Consider the following 14106-nt stretch of genomic DNA (forward strand, 5'->3'; position numbering starts at 1 on the left):
AAAAAGTCGTTCTTATATCTACGGACACAGCCGTTATATGGTCGTTCTCATATCCACGGGCACTCTTTATTTGGCCGTTCTTATATCCACGGGCACACTAATTATTTGGTCGTTCTTATATCCACGGACACACTAATTATTTGGTTATTCTTATATCCACGGACACACTAATTATTTGGTCATTCTTATATCCACGGACACACTAACTAGTTAAAGATCTTTAATGCCTGTTTTTGTTCCTCCGTCAAGTTTACATAATCCTAGCCTAGCCTAACCTAACATGACGTACGTAGAGAAGTCAGCTAAGAATAGACTTCTTGACCTCTGGTACTTGTGTTACTGACCTGAAGTACTTGTGCTGCAGACCTGAAGTCCCTCAGCTGAGGGACTGACCACCTCAAACACTATTTATCCAAGGTTGATGGAGTGATTACATCTTTATTTCACTGCTACACCTGCTGCCTCTTACTGAAGAAGCCTACTGTGTAGGCGAAACGTTGCACATGTGTCTTAATCATCAACTTGTCGGTATATTATAGCATTCTCAGTATATCTACTCGGGAAATTACAAATCGGTAATCACAGGGTGACACACCATCGAGGTAGCTAGAAGCGCTCAATCAACCTGAGCGAATCACAAGTATTCCTGCCTTTATGGAAGCAAATTACACACTGGGCATCAGCTTGGCACATTCATGGGCATATCGTCAGCTATGAACACAGGCAAAACACAGACGAGGGTGAGATATTCCATTTAAAAATGGCATTGCAAGAAACTTTGCTGTGACACAGTATTCTCGCACCTCTGGATTACCAGCTGTGTGTATACACGGAGAGATATCTCTGGTGCACCACCCATCCCTTGTTCTCTAAAAGCTTTTGTGTGTGACTGTTTCCGAACGGAAAGGGATTTGATTATATTCATCTATTACACCTTTTACGTATCCGAAGTGAGCAAGTTCCAAGGACCGAAACGTCTTCAATAATAGTGTCTAAAGTGAATACACTTGGGCTCATTTCCTTTCAAGTTGTCTGCAGTCACATGCGATAAAGTTTATTACGGTCAAACTGGTAAGTCTCGTTTCTTAACAACGAAAGTCGACCACGGAAAAAAATAAATGCTAGTAACGCTAAGTTATAATACGGAACATTACCCTAACTCACCATAATTTTACTTAATGTTGATAACTCATTTACATAAACATGAAGTTATGTTTACGTGAGTACATACCAGGTCATACATACTAAGGCATACATATCAGGACATACATACCTGGATATACCAGGATATGCATACCAACACATCGACTCCAGCTTGAGGGACTGTGTGGAAAATTAAATTTACTTGGATACCTACGATACCTACTACTGTCATATCTCCACAATTCACTCTGGACCTATATTAATTTCAAATGAAATATACATCACCAGGAATTCTGGTAAAAACATTAATGTAAATATGTGGACTGTATATCAAATTTAAAAAATGAATACATATACATTAAAGGAGAATTTATAATAATAACACTCACCAATTAGTCTGGAGATTACGATGTGTCATACACAAAACCCCCTGCCTAAAATTATGAAGAAAATACTGGCCAGAATTTCAACATAAATAGACAACTTAGCTGGGGTTCCAAAGCTGTCCTGTCCATCTGCTTAATGCTCACGTTATGCAGGACTGCAAATCCAACAATTTCGGCTCCTATTTGAGAGGTTTTAAGCCCAATATAACCCCTAGAGCAACGAAAATTCTTCCGATTTTTACTAACGTTTGTCTCGGTCAATTCAAAACATGGCGACTCCTCTCCAGCGACGCTCACCCATCGCTGGTTCTTTATTTACAAATTAATTTTTATTACCTACAATATATTCCATCAATTTACATACAAAATACTGTATTTTTGGAGAATATACAGTATTTTCCACAGGACTGATTACTTCGAACTCGTCACCCGCCTTTCTCTGCATTGGACTGAAGAAGCCACTGTGTGGCGAAACGTTTCCACAATAAAGATACCCAAATGTTGCACATGTGCCTCATTTATCACCCCAAGAGGTGTATGTCTCTCAGAGTATATACACACCGAGAGGTGTAAGTTTCTTAGCGCATATACACAAAGAGAAGTGTACATCTCTCAGAGAATATATGCTTAATATTGACTTTAATATTTATTTTATTGATTAAAATATTCTTTATCTGGTGGTGAAAAGGTCACCGGGAAGACTTAATAACCAAAAGGTAGTCAGTAGCCCTTAACAACCCCAGTAACCCTTAACAACCCCAGTAACCCTTAACAACCCCAGTAACCCTTAACAACCCCAGTAACCCTTAACAACCCCAGTAACCAACCAGAAACATTAGAAAAACTGCGGTAATTAGCACATGTACTGAAAAGACGTTTCTCCAACCCAGTGGGTTTATCAATCTAGTCATTTGACTGTTAAAGCCACTGGTTGGCGAAACATCTACTCAACAACTGTCCCAATTAACACACGTGTATCTTATATACTCGTCTGTGTTGAGCCTTCGTGACCAGCGTCGCTTAATTCGATATAAATCATACGTTCGTTGTGTGTATCGTTCGGCAAGAATAGCGTTGCTGTTTAAGCCAAAATAGCAAATTTTACCTATTTATATAATATATATATATATATATATATATATATATATATATATATATGTCGTGCCGAATAGGCAGAACTTGCGATCTTGGCTTAAATAGCAACGGTCATCTTGCCATATAGGGCAAGTGAAAATTTGTGTATGCAATAATTTCCCCAAAACCATTCTGAACCTAAAGAAAAAAATATATTTCGTTGTGTTTGTTTAGTATTAAATTATTGTAAACAAATCTGAAATATATTTAGTTGGGTTAGGCTAAAATAAATTGCTCTTGTTATAATAAGGTTAGGTAAGTTTTCTAAGTTCCTCTGGGTGCAAAATTATAAATTTTACATTAACATTAATGAAAAAAATATATCTTTAAACGTATAAGAGAAAATTTCAGAAAGGACTTAATTTTAAATGAGTTCTTGCTAATTGACCAATTTTACATATTCGGCACGACATATATATATATATATATATATATATATATATATATATATATATATATATATATATTATATATATATATATATATATAATGTATATATGAGACACACAGTAATAATGCGAACTTGTTTAATACTATTGTCATATATATATCTGAAAATTGCTATTTAGTTTCACCTTGTTTTTAGAGTTAAAAATAACCCAACTCAACAAAACACATGCATTTTCCCCTGACTCGTTGCTCACAACCACAACAGTAAACTGAATCATGCACTCCATCGTAAATTCTCGCGACAAATAAACCATAAAAACAGTCACCATAAAAGTATGTAAGGCATTCAGAGGCTCTGATGTCAAAATTGAAAACAGGATTATATATTCAGTCTGGTCAGTGGTTCTTTATCTGACACGAAAACAATGTTTTTACTGCAGTGACACGCGCGTCAGTGTGTGTGTAAGGCTGTAGTGCCACTGAGTCGGGTACAGTGGAACGCATGACCCAGTGTCATGGCCAGCATTTGGATATATATCAGAGTTATAGCTGGGAAAACGCGGATTCATGTTGAATAAGTTGAAAAGAAAAGATGACAGACAGTCAGGGGAAAAGGTCATTAGGCAATTGATTTGTCTGGTTGCTTCAGCTCATTTGATAGGCCGGTTGTGTCTGCCAACCCCTGGATGCAGCCCACAACCCTCGACTAACACGGATGTACCTATATACCTACGTAAAAACGCATGTACATAGACAGGTATGCGGGTTTCGCCCCTGAAGAGCGAAATGTCTTCTTAATAAATGTCTTAAACTCCGTATATGTACCTATTTACTTAGGAGTTAGTGTTAAACAGCAATCCTGACCTGCTGACGCTACCACCGAGGTAAATAGCTCTACTGAAGCGAATTATTTTGGCAGTTTTAAGTGGGTTGGTGGACACATGCGTGGGGATGTTTGGATGTGAGTTAGACTCGTCTAACATACACTCTCATGCAGCACCATGCCGTTCGTGTAAGGCCCCTTAGACGATCGACAAAATATCCCTTTACCGCTGGTCGTTTCGTGAGCATGTAGTTTCAACCTTAGCTTTTTTAACACCGTCGTCTTCCCCCGAGGCAGTGTGACTCGAAAAAGAAACACTTTCACCATCATTCACACTATGGTGTGTAATTATTGATATGCTCATTTATCTATAAAGTCCTTCTTTTTTTTTTCTTAGGCAAGGCCTCGACATCAAGTACTCCTTCATGGGGACAACACGGGAAAGAAATAGATAGCAGATGACTTGGGAATCCAGTCCGAGGCTATCAAGATTAGGCTGTCCATATTAGGGACTATCGTACATTATCGAGGTGTATGCGTCAAGGAGAGAATTGGAACCAGTCACATCTTTTAGACAGAGGCAGGTAAGGTTTGTCAGGAAACAGGGCAAGTGTTTCCTAACGCTAGTCTTAGTGATATGATGACCTGCCACTGGAGCTTCTGGTCATCTGACCGAGGCCTTCTGTTGGCTTACCTGTCCACCCCCATTAAAAATTATAATTATAACCATTTCTTATACAGTACCTCTTTTAGACAGAGAGAATGATCAAACGGAGATGCCTCGAGGCTGCCACTATTCACCTCACCAACACCACAGAACAAAATAAAAACATTCTTTCTTGGTCTCGGGTTTTGTTTTCCATGCAGACATGTGTTCGGTGTTTTATCAGTGACGAATATAAATCGCAATAACACAATTGAAAACAAACCACTGGCCAAGTGGTTAACGCACTGGCCTGCGAGTTTTAGAACTCACTTGCCATGGGTTCAAATCCCTCCCGTTCCATGGTTTGATGAATGTATTCTTCATTAACTCGCCAGTACTACTTGCCATCAATAATAGTTTGCTTGTTTTATGTTAGATCTAAATGACGTGCTGACAATAATACCCAATAAAATAAGTTTTGCAGATCAAACAGTTACTGAGACAGCATTTAGATCTGCGTAGATCAATGTGATGAAACTAAACAGGTCGAAATGTTGGGAAGATAAAGGCTCGTTTTGCAAAAAAAATTTTCCTTAATGCACGTTTCGCCCAAACACAACTTAGCAAAAAAATTCCCTACTCGTTTTGGTGTTTATCGTATTTTTTTTCTTCAGCGCTCGGGACACTTCCCAGGGGGGCAGGATGAAACGGGGCACTTCCCAGGGGGGCAGGATGACACGGGGCACTTCCCAGGGGAGCAGGATGAAACGGGGCACTTCCCAGGGGGGCAGGATGAAACGGGGCACTTCCCAGGGGAGCAGGATGACACGGGGCACTTCCCAGGGGAGCAGGATGAAACGGGGCACTTCCCAGGGGGGCAGGATGAAACGGGGCACTTCCCAGGGGAGCAGGATGACACGGGGCACTTCCCAGGGGAGCAGGATGACACGGGGCACTTCCCAGGGGAGCAGGATGACACGGGGCACTTCCCAGGGGAGCAGGATGACACGGGGCACTTCCCAGGGGAGCAGGATGACACGGGGCACTTCCCAGGGGAGCAGGATGACACGGGGCACTTCCCAGGGGGGCAGGATGACACGGGGCACTTCCCAGGGGAGCAGGATGACCCAGAGAAGGTTAATATTTTGTTTTGTTTTGATAATTGCGAATGAGAAAGAAAAACGTGAATAAGGAGCCGCTTATTCTGGAGATTGTAGTCGCCTCTTAAGACACACACGACCTACGGCGAAGGAATTCCAATGAACCTTTCCAGTGGAACCGGAAAAGAAACATTTATAATGTTATTGTAATGTTTATTGAATGTTATTGTAATGTTTATTGAATGTTATTGTAATGTTTTTACCGAATGTAACATTTACTGAATTTAAATGTAATGTTTACTGAATATAACAAGGGGGGTGTTAAACATTTTATACAAAGTAACTATCATAATGAGAGAGAGAGAGAGAGAGAGAGAGAGAGAGAGAGAGAGAGAGAGAGAGAGAGAGACCCACACACCCAAACCCCTCCAAACACATACCCACACCTACCACACCCACACAGCTTCATTAGTTATACCCACATAATTATCCACCGTAATCCCGGGAATAACTTCTGCTCCTGACGTTCACTTAACATAGATAATCATTTCTCTGGACTCTCACCACCTGATCTAACCTTAAACTTATGTGACAACAAAATTACCCCAGGGTAGTGGGTGGTGGTGGGGTGGTTGGGGAAGAAAGCTCCCTCCCCAGGGGTATTTTTCCTCTAGTGGTTGGTAGGTGGGTTGGAAGGCAATCCACTAAATATTTAAATTGACAGTTGCGGACTCGGAGCTGCAAGTTGACGGTGTTGCTATCATCAGCTGTGATCACGATCTGTGTGTGATGGGAAGTTGTGGATCATGGAGAGAGGGAGGTAGGGGGGTTGGAGGGATGGAGGTCGGTAGGTGTTTTGAAGCAGAGACGGAAGAGGAGGAGGAAGAGGCGCAGGACGAGGAGAAACAGCAACACCTGAAGGAGGACAAGAAACATGAGTAGGAGGAGGAGGAGGAGTAGGAGTAGGTTCACAAGAAGACGTAGGAGCAGGAGAAGGAAGAGAAGGAGGAGGAGGAGGAAGAAGAGAAGGAGGAGGAGGAGGAGGAGAAGGAGGAGGAGGAGGAGGAGGAGGAGGGAGGAGGAGGAGGAGGTGGGTTCAAAGAAGACGAGGAGCAGGAGAAGGAAGAGAAGGAGGAGGAGGAGGAGGAAGAAGAGAAGGAGGAGGAGGAGGAGGAGGAAGAGAAGGAGGAGGAGGAGGAGGAGGAGAAGGAGGAGGAGGAGGAGGAGGAGGAGGAGGAGGAGGAGGAGGAGCACACCAGCCGGGGGCCACGGAACAATTTGTTAGAAGCCACGTAATGACTCAATTACCTGAAGGTGTTCCACCTGGACCAGCTGGTGGTGTTCCACCTGGACCAGCTGGTGGTGTTCCACCTGGACCAGCTGGTGGTGTTCAACCTGGACCAGCTGGTGGTGTTCCACCTGGACCAGCTGGTGGTGTTCAACCTGGACCAGCTGGTGGTGTTCAACCTGGACCAGTTGGTGGTGTTCAACCTGGACCAGTTGGTGGTGTTCAACCTGGACCAGCTGGTGGTGTTCAACCTGGACCAGCTGGTGGTGTTCAACCTGGACCAGCTGGTGGTGTTCAACCTGGACCAGCTGGTGGTGTTCACCGACCACGTTTTCCTGGACAGCTGGTGTGTCAACCTGGACCAGCTGGTGGTGTTCCACCTGGACCAGTTGGTGGTGTTCAACCTGGACCAGCTGGTGGTGTTCAACCTGGACCAGCTGGTGGTGTTCCACCTGGACCAGCTGGTGGTGTTCCACCTGGACCAGCTGGTGGTGTTCACCTGACCAGCTGGTGGTGTTCCACCTGACCAGCTGGTGGTGTTCCACCTGGACCAGCTGGTGGTGTTCAACCTGGACCAGCTGGTGGTGTTCCACCTGGACCAGCTGGTGGTGTTCCACTGGACCAGCTGGTGGTGTTCCACCTGGACCAGCTGGTGGTGTTCCACCTGGACCAGCTGGTGGTGTTCCACCTGGACCAGCTGGTGGTGTTCCACCTGGACCAGCTGGTGGTGTTCCACCTGGACCAGCTGGTGGTGTTCCACCTGGACCAGCTGGTGGTGTTCCACCTGGACCAGCTGGTGGTGTTCCACCTGGACCAGCTGGTGGTGTTCCACCTGGACCAGCTGGTGGTGTTCCACCTGGACCAGCTGGTGGTGTTCCACCTGGACCAGCTGGTGGTGTTCCACCTGGACCAGCTGGTGGTGTTCCACCTGGACCAGCTGGTGGTGTTCCACCTGGACCAGCTGGTGGTGTTCCACCTGGACCAGCTGGTGGTGTTTCCACCTGGACCAGCTGGTGGTGTTCCACCTGGACCAGCTGGTGGTGTTCCACCTGGACCAGCTGGTGGTGTTCCACCTGGACCAGCTGGTGGTGTTCCACCTGGACCAGCTGGTGGTGTTCCACCTGGACCAGCTGGTGGTGTTCCACCTGGACCAGCTGGTGGTGTTCCACCTGGACCAGCTGGTGGTGTTCCACCTGGACCAGCTGGTGGTGTTCCACCTGGACCAGCTGGTGGTGTTCAACCTGGACCAGCTGGTGGTGTTCAACCTGGACCAGCTGGTGGTGTTCAACCTGGACCAGCTGGTGGTGTTCAACCTGGACCAGCTGGTGGTGTTCCACCTGGACCAGCTGGTGGTGTTCCACCTGGACCAGCTGGTGGTGTTCCACCTGGACCAGTTGGTGGTGTTCCACCTGGACCAGTTGGTGGTGTTCCACCTGGACCAATTTGTAGTGTTCCACCTGGACCAGCTGGTGGTGTTCCACCTGGACCAGCTGGTGGTGTTCCATCTGAACCAACTGGTGGTGTTCCACCTGAACCACCTGGTGGTATTCCACCGGGACTAGCTGGTGGTGTTCCACCTGGACCAGCTGGTGGTGTTCCTCCTGGACTAGCTGGTGGTGTTCCACCTGGAACTCAGGTGGAGCACCACTATTATTGATGGCAATCAGTACTTACGAGCTAATGGAAAATTTATCAAACCACGGAAAGGGTGGGGGTTGAACCCATGGCGAGTGAGTCTTAAAACTCACAGGCCAGTGCGTTAACCACTCGGCCAGTGGTTTGTTTTCAATCGTGTTATTACGATTTCGTGAGTTATATTCGTCACTGATGAAACACCAAACACACGTCTGATGGAAAACAAAACTCAAGACCAAGAAAGAGCGTTTTTATTTTGTTCTGTGGTGTCGGTGAGGTGAATAGTGGCAGCCTCGAGGCATCTCCGTTTGATTATTCTCTCTGTCTAAAAGAGGTGATATAAGAAATGATTATAAAAACCATAATTTTTAAAGGGGTGGACCGGTAAGCCAGCAGAAGGCCTCAGTCAGATGACCAGAAGCTCCAGTGGCAGGTCATATGACTAAGACCCGCGTTAGGAAACATTTGTCCTGTTTCCTGACAGACCTTACCTGCCTGCCTAAAATATGTGACTGGTTCCAATTCTCTCCTTGACGCATACACCTCGATAATGTACGATAGTTCCTAATATGGACAGTCTAATCTAGATAGCCTCGGACTGGATTCCCAAGTAATCTGCTATCTATTTCTTTCCCGTGTTGTCCCCACGAAGGAGTACTTGATGTCGAGGCCTTGCCTAAGGAAAAAACATTAAGAACTCTATAGATAAATAAGCAGATCAATAATTACACATCATAGTGTGAATGATGGTGGATTATTATTATTATTATAATCAAGGGGGAAGCGCTAAACCCGGAGGATTATACAGCGCCTGGGGGGGGGATATGTGGAAGGCATTCAGGCTTAATTCGGGGAACTGGAGCACAGATCCAATTCCCTAAATCAAGAGTCCCTCACCAACATCAAGGAACCTTCCTTGAGGGGAAATGATGGTGGAAGCGTTTGGTCTACACATCCCCTGACATTAATAAACTAACCTTGTTCTCCTTCAGTTCTAGTTTATTTGTGTTTCCTTTACCTCTTTCGATAACATATCTATTGAAAAGTGTGATACATATCCAACAACTGGATAGAACTTTATCTGAGGGCTTGTTTTTTTTTGCGCCCCCTATGATCTTACAATTTTTGGATTCATTTATGGCGTAGTTTTGTGCCAAAGCCTTTCTGCAGCCCACGAAAATGCAGTTGAACTCTCCTTGTCTCTCTTTCGCTTAATTTTTTTTCATTTTTCTGTCACAGAATTCCATCAGGTTAGTAAAGTAAGATATTCCTAAATTCGTGCTGGTGTGCGTGTGTACTCACTTAGTTGTGGTTGCAGGGCTTGAGTCACAGCTCCTGGCCCCTGTGTGTGTGTGTGTGTGTGTGTGTGTGTGTGTGTGAGTGAGGAAGTAGACAGCACACTACCCATTATCACACACAAAGTTATCAGTGTTGCAAGTTCCACACTAGACAAACACCAGCCAATACTAATGTTCAGCGCGTAAACAATACCATGTTAACTGGCCAGGAAGATTACAGGGAGGAGGTACCATGAGGAGAGGAAGTACCAAGAGGAGAGGGAGGAGGTATCAAGAGGAGAGGGAGGTGGTACCGAGAGAAGAGTGGGAGATGCCAAGGTACCAAGAAGAGAGGGAGAAGGAGCGAAGAGGAGAGAGAGAGAGAGAGAGAGAGAGAGAGAGAGAGAGAGAGAGAGAGAGAGAGAGAGAGAGAGAGAGAGAGAGAGAGGCGAAAAAATTTTATTAAAAATTTTAGTTAATGTTTCACTTCAAATTTCCATTTTTCAATCTTTATGAACATTTAAAAAAAAAAAGACGTCATCAGGGGCTGGGGATTTATTTTACTTTTTCTTCTATGCACAGGTTTTTACGAAATTAGGTTAAGGTTCCTAAATTTATTTAGGAGCTAAGACCTGCTACCTACGTCATCTCTGGCAACCTGTTTGATTACCAGGGACGAGCCAGGGACGAGCCAGGGACGAGCCAGGGACGAGCAAGGGACGAGCCAGGAACGAGCCAGGGACGAGCCAGGGACGAGCCAGGGACGAGCCAGGAACGAGCCAGGGACGAGCCAGGGACGAGCCAGGGACGAGCCAGGGACGAGCCAGGGACGAGCCAGGGACGAGCCAGGGACGAGCCAGGGACGAGCCAGGGACGAGCCAGGGACGAGCCAGGGACGAGCCAGGGACGAGCCAGGGACGAGCCAGGGACGAGCCAGGGACGAGCCAGGGACGAGCCAGGGACGAGCCAGGGACGAGCAAGGGACGAGCAAGGGACGAGCCAGGGACGAGCAAGGGACGAGCAAGGGACGAGCCAGGGACGAGCAAGGGACGAGCCAGGGACGAGCCAGGGACGAGCCAGGGACGAGCCAGGGACGAGCAAGGGACGAGCCAGGGACGAGCCAGGGACGAGCCAGGGACGAGCCAGGGACGAGCCAGGGACGAGCCAAGGACGAGCCAGGGACGAGCCAGGGACGAGCCAGGGACGAGCCAGGGACGAGCCAGGGACGAGCCAGGGACGAGCCAGGGACGAGTGAAAGTGATATTAATTTATCCAGCAATATTTATATTCTTATTATGATCCATCCGGTCTGTTAGGAGACCCTGGTCTAGAGGGAGACCTGTAACTCAGTGGTTAGACTAGTTAATTATTATTATAATCATGGGGATGCGCATGTGGGGGGGATGGAAGGTATTCAGGCTCAATTCAGGGAACTGGAGCACAAATCCAATTCCCTAGATCAAGAGCCCCTTACCAGCCTCAAGGAACCTCCCTTGAGGGGTAGAGTAGTTAAGATTACAACTGTAAGGTCCTGGTTTCAAGACCCAGGCAGGACGGACATTATGGGCAAGCTTCGTTACACCTGCTGGTACCTGCTTACCTAGCAATAAATAGGTACCTGGGCGTTGCGTGTTGTGTTTCACATCCGGCAGGATGGTACGTACACCTTACTTTAAGGGTTGAGACCTTGCCAAAAGTTTTCGTAATATAAAATAACTTAATTTACCTAACTCATCTAATAATTTGCAAACCTCTAGTTAGTTATTTTGAGGATGGGGAGAGTGAGCTACAAATTCAGGTTCCTAACGACGAGTTGTTCATCAACATTATTTTTCGTATTTATAGGCAATAAAAATGTGAAGTCATAGAGCGCTTGGGGAATGGAAAGTCAACAGGTTTGATCCTAGGCAGAGGAGGGTAGCCGCAATTCCCTGGATCAAGAACCCTTCACCAGCATCAAGGTACCCCTCACTAAGAAAAGTGCATCAGCGGAACGAGTGAAACAAAGTGGGTCGATGTGGTCTTCAGGGTCCCGCCTCGCTGCCTTCAGCAGGGAGGACATTCAGGTCTATAACACAACTCCTCATGCAGCAATCGCGAACAGGCGATAATAAATTATAAAAAAATCACAGGGGGAGAGTTGAATGATAGCTCTAGGCCTTTCGTGTTGCAGACACTTTTTCAAGAGCTTGAAATAGTGGAAAGGGATAAAGAGTGGCCCTTGAGGGTCTCTTTATGAATACAAATACTTGGGCCTCTCCTGATCCCTATGCAAGCTCTTGAAAATGTGTTGTCTGCAACACGAAAGGCCTAGAGCTGTCAATCAACTCTCCCCCGTGGTTATGCAGTTCCTAATGTGGGTTATAGAGTTTCCAGAGCCTGTGGTTAGTCCCCCCAAATGTGTCTTAAATGAGGGGAAACTACATTAATTGTGGGAACGTCATCCTTTTTCCAGCCATCGAGGAGCCCAGACTAGTGTTATTTGCGCTTAGAAATATCAATATATTTACTTCGAAGGACTATAATGAACATGTCAATATTGGTGGGTGAGACTGAACGGATGTGACGAATTAGAGGCTTAATTACCACCCCTAACAAGTCCACTTGGCTTACTCCTTTGTTCGCTGTCGTCCTGAGTAAACTTGACAATGGGTAATTTGCACATCCTGACCTGTCCTACACTCCCTCTACGTCAGACCAAATTTATCGAGGCGTTCAGTTACTCGGTGGCCGCCGCACCTCTCTCCGCGGATGTCATCCATCACACATCGGCAGGACTCTCAACAAATATTATTAGAGAGGCCAAACGGATTTTATGTCCGTGGAAGACACCGGTCGCTGCTTCCACTACACTTGCTATTTTTTTGTTAATTGTTGAGAGGAACACAGTCGCTCATTTGACGCCTCGGGTGTCGCATTTCACGGCTGTCGGTAATTGGTTCATGAATCGTCCAATTACAAACAGGGTTTTTTCATCCAGGGGGCGATTACCACACGCCTCCGACATCCTTGCTGAGTACAGCTGCCTCACCCACTACACCTCTCACCTGCCTCACAGCTGGAATAAAGCCAGATTGTTACAATGAGCAGCAAAATGACTATCTGCACTTAGTTGTGGGTTGGTGTGTGCGCGGAGCACAGGCGGACAGCGGGAGCGGCCCAACCTCCGCTAATACTCGCCCCAGGAATTGTTCTAAGTTTTCAGCACCTTATTTAATGGTTTATGGTGATTTCACGCTCGTTATGCTAAAGCGCTTCTCTGGGTCGCAACTCTTCATTACTAGAACGGTGCTAGTGATTAATGGCACCGTATTGGAAATGTAATACTCCTAGATATTGAAAAGCGCAGGGTAAATTTACTGAAGGAACTCATTTTTGCTCCATTGTGTATAATTTCGCGTGACAGAAACTGTCTTAGGTTATTCCAGAGAAGAATGCAAGTGAGAAGAATTAATTAAGGTGTGTATGTGAGAAGTCAAGGCCGGGTCGGCCAACACCTGGCCAGCCTCTCACACGCAAGATGATGCATCTCACACCAACACCCTGGGGCCCACACCACTGCCACCACTCTCTCGATTACCTTCTCAAAACCCTCTGGTGCAGAGCTGCTGACGCTAACCCCCAAGCAACACACGTCTGTTCAACGCTCCTCTGCTACGTCTGCCTCACAGGAAAATCGTACGATCGAGAAAGGAAATAAATATAGAAGAAAGGCAGTGACACTGAAAGAGCGGAGGGTAGTGGCTGTCGTGTTCACACCGCCTCTCAGTGTTCGGGTAGACAGCGGCCTAAACATACCCGTCTTATGGCCGCAGCAGCCACAGCATACCACCTAAAGGCAGCTGCCGTCCAGTCAGTCCGACGGCAGCGCCTTCACAATACCCACCTTACTGTTGCTGCCGTTCGGTCAACTAGACAACAGGAGGCCCTACAAACACCTTACATCACGCCAGACATCGCTGCCATTCCCACCTCCACCACTGGTACCCACAACTCCTGCACATTTGCTGGTAAGGAAAGGACCACTTTGTTTGACTTATTGTATTCCCTTGTTATTTGCGGTAATTACCAACTTAAATGGAGAAACATTTTCCAAGTGCTTGCCGGCTAAAGCGGTAAACTGTTTTTATTGCAAAATTTTATGAGACTCGAATGATTTCTGGCGTATGTAAAATGCGTTGCAAAACCTCGTTAAGTTTTAACGACGTCTTATTAAAGTGATCTCACGAAAGAGATGGATATTACTTCCGTCAAATGTTGAAATGTACACCGTGAAATATCCGG

General features: G+C 46.1%; 1 protein-coding gene and 1 long non-coding RNA gene across 2 annotated transcripts in view; one reads left to right on the plus strand and one right to left on the minus strand.

Annotated features, from left to right (window-relative positions):
* The window catches only part of parvin (beta-parvin), a 92947-nt gene that overhangs the window by 45106 nt on the left and 33735 nt on the right, over window positions 1-14106 (minus strand). The window lies entirely within an intron of this gene.
* LOC138854821 (uncharacterized) overlaps window positions 12633-14106 on the plus strand; it is a 65083-nt gene continuing 63609 nt past the window's right edge. The window contains exon 1 of the long non-coding RNA XR_011393993.1: window positions 12633-13832. This is a non-coding gene — a long non-coding RNA (uncharacterized lncRNA). The remainder of the gene's footprint in view (window positions 13833-14106) is intronic.

The sequence above is a fragment of the Cherax quadricarinatus genome, chromosome 71 (assembly GCF_038502225.1).
Source record: "Cherax quadricarinatus isolate ZL_2023a chromosome 71, ASM3850222v1, whole genome shotgun sequence".
Lineage (NCBI taxonomy): Eukaryota > Metazoa > Arthropoda > Malacostraca > Decapoda > Parastacidae > Cherax > Cherax quadricarinatus.